The sequence below is a fragment of the Rutilus rutilus genome (genome assembly GCF_951802725.1).
Source record: "Rutilus rutilus genome assembly, chromosome: 6".
Taxonomy (NCBI): domain Eukaryota; kingdom Metazoa; phylum Chordata; class Actinopteri; order Cypriniformes; family Leuciscidae; genus Rutilus; species Rutilus rutilus.
Genome location: NC_140214.1, coordinates 15,056,417 through 15,059,745, shown reverse-complemented (window position 1 = coordinate 15,059,745; position 3,329 = coordinate 15,056,417). Strand labels below are relative to the sequence as shown.

The following is a 3,329-nucleotide window of genomic DNA, read 5'->3' as shown; positions in this document are numbered from 1 at the left end:
CTTGCGTGTCAGGATGCCTTTGAGTTCTGACAACCTCCTTCAGATGAAAATGCTTCTACATCATGATATTAAGCTCCGCCTTCTGGCAATATGATTTACTTCTGTAATGGAGTCTTTATGCTTAAACCAGTTCATGTTCAAAGTCTCTGGCAGCATGTGTCAAAGAAAAGCCAAAGACTGTAATACTTTCTTAAACTTCAGCTGAAAACATTAAACGGTGGAGACATTTCAATCTCAAATATGTTTTTGAATCGCACACGCAATATAATGACACTTTTTTTGTTTGTTTTTCTATGGCATGTTTATAAAAGCTACATAAATGTCCTAATTTAACTAAGACCTACTCCTGGCTTAATCTGAGTGGTCATCATATCTTTTTTCACTATTTTTAATGAAAATTTTGAACAAATATTCCTTGTAGCACCACACTCAATTTGAGGTATTAAAAAACAGCATGTATAATACAAATACAAATGAATAAGGATTAGACCATGTTTGGCATGTCACACCACAGGGGAAAAATGTGTTTCAGTGTTGCATGCTTTCCTGTCACTGTGGGGTCCAGAGCACAGTAATACACAGAGTCTGATACAGCAGCAGAGGAGATCTCCAGATACACTTTGTTATTATGGAGACTGATGGACATATGCAGTTGAGGTGGACTTGCTGGCACTAAAACTTTTGGGATTTATCAATCAAGACCAATACATGTGCTTTTTAAACATCAATGAAAAGCATGGCTAATCTGCAGGAAGATTATGTACTGAGGAAAAGGGTTTCCTGTCACTGTGGGCACCAGGGCACAATAATACTGTGCAGAGTCTGTTACTTTAGCAGGGCTGATTTCCAGTTTCATGAGCTTTCTGTGTTTGTCAACTTCAGCAGAAAACCAGTGGGCTGATGGATCTGCTTTAACTGGATCTCCAGATTCAGTCATGTAGAGAAGGAGTTCTGGTTTGGATCTCTGATACTGACGATACCACAGTAGATTGTAAACAGCACCACTGTAGTTACAGGAGAGAGTAACACTGTTACCATCTTGAGCTTCTTTTTCAGAACCATGAGAAGCTATTAGTTCACCAAGAGAGTCTCCTGAAGAAAAAAAGCATACTAAATTCACTACTGTGATCAGATAAATGTATTAACATGGTTAAATCAAAAGATGTGGTGATAAATAGAATAAATGAATCTCACCTGCTAGTATTGAAAATATTACAAGTGCACAGAGCAGCATGATGGAATAAAATGACAAACTCAGATGTGTCTTTTCTTCACTGGAACACTGTGATTTAAGTCTGGAGCTCCACCCTGTGGCAAGATTTGATCTTCCATGATGAGTCTTGAACTCTTTGTGTACAGGAGGACTAAAGAAATGAGAAGAACACCCTCTTCTGGGTGAAAACAAACACATTAATGAATCACAGAGGACTTGCAGTATCAGTATTTTTACCCTCTAAAAAGACTTCTGTCACTATAAAGGTTCTCACATGCATCCATCTTTAAGCTGTTCTCAAGATTTATAGATTTTTAGTTGTTAGATAGTGGGAAAAATTTAACAAAATAAATATGTAAAAACATTCATTTTTAAGTTATTGGAGCTTTCTTTAAAAAGATACACCTGAAAAAAAAAAATCATATTCTTGACACAAATATTTTTTTTCAGAACTGAAAGATTTTTTGAGGGACCCAATTTATTTTTTTTATTTTTTTATGGCATTGCTGAAACAAAATCCCTCGTGGAACCTGAAGAGTGCATGTTGTTGTTTGGGGGTTTGGAATATAAATTATGTAAAACAAAGTTGTCGGGCACAAAGAACAGAGTTACTTCACTGGACGACCAAATCCACAATTTTGTCCTCTTATAGCCTGTTGCAAAATAAACTTTTGCCATCTTTATTTTTATAGAAAAATAAATGTAAAATGTTGTGGAAGAGATTAAAAAGGAAGAGAGACAAAATAAAATGGTGACCAGTTACAGCACAGAATATTTTCCTTGCATTTGTTTTATCTAAAACATTTACATTTTAAATTTCAACCTAAAATCTTGCCCACAAACTTATATCATTTTACCATGGACTCACTGTATAAGAGCACTGATGTGATCGTATTTATAATAAACTGGACCACCAAATCCACAATTTTGTCCAGAAAGTTAAACTATCTTTCTTTTTATAGTGAAAGAGATTTAAAATTATGAAAGATAAAATAAAAGGGTGACCTTTAGGTTTTTGTACAGTGATGATGTGTTTCCTGTCACTGTGGGCTGCAGAGCGCAGTAATACAGAGCAGCGTCTGATACTGTAGCAGAGGAGATCTCCAGATCCACACGTTTTTCACTCATACTCATTTGTCCATCCATTCCAGGGATTCGGGGATCTGCATATGTTACATGTTTTGAGGATGACTCCAGGACGAGGAGCACAAATTCAGGCTTGGATCTAGGATACTGTCGATACCAATGCAGACTGTTTGCACTGCCATTATATTCACATGAGAGAGTGACCGGCTTCCCCTCAGTTACATGCACATTCTTCTGCAATGGTCTTATTGACTGCGCAAATGTATCTGCATAGAATAGAAAACATTCAAGTTATTAAGAATAACAAGATGAAGACGTTCAGAAAGTGTTAATCAAATAGCAAATTTTGAAATAATGTTAATTAATTACTATGAACTTATATCAAATTAAATGTATTACTATTTCAGCTTTAAACAAAGCTACTTACAGTAGTACTGTATATCACTTACATTGAGTTACTGAAAACACAAGCAGACAGCACAGGAGCATCATCTTGAACCACAAATGAAAACTGCAGACAGAATTGTGAGATTTTTGTGAGATCCTTCAAAGCTCCACCCAAAACTCACTATCAGTCAAAACATTCAGAGATGTAAAGTTATCTGTGTATCAGTGTCAGTGCAAGTTTGAAACAAATACGGTTTAATTAACTGAAGAATAATATTTTATTCAAATTTTCTGAAAATGCCAGGCTTGCAAATTTATGTAAAATCTGCCTAATTTTTTTTTTAAGTTTGAAAGCAAAAAAATCATTATACCTTTCATTATTACTATTACTTTTCTTTCAAACTTTCAAAAGAAGAAAAAGTCATACAGTACAAATATTTTTAATCCTTTTCTTTTCTTTTAATTATATTGTAGTCATACAGGTCATATTTAAAGTCTCCATGAAATGAAAATTGACTCTTTTTTTAACGGAATATTGCAGTGTTTATTATAAATGATTCATCCGTGCACATTATTATTATTATTATTATTTTAAATTCATGTGTCCTTGTAATCTTTAATCAAAATTTAACTTCCCCTAGCT

General features: G+C 34.4%; 1 long non-coding RNA gene across 1 annotated transcript; it reads right to left on the bottom strand.

Annotated features, from left to right (window-relative positions):
* Positions 1-434: 434 nt before the first annotated feature.
* Positions 435-2,957, bottom strand: LOC311292792. Its single transcript, XR_014627800.1, has 3 exons — positions 2,749-2,957; positions 1,195-2,565; positions 435-1,092 (listed from the first exon to the last, which is right to left on the bottom strand). It is a non-coding gene; the product is annotated as an uncharacterized lncRNA (long non-coding RNA).
* Positions 2,958-3,329: the final 372 nt, after the last annotated feature.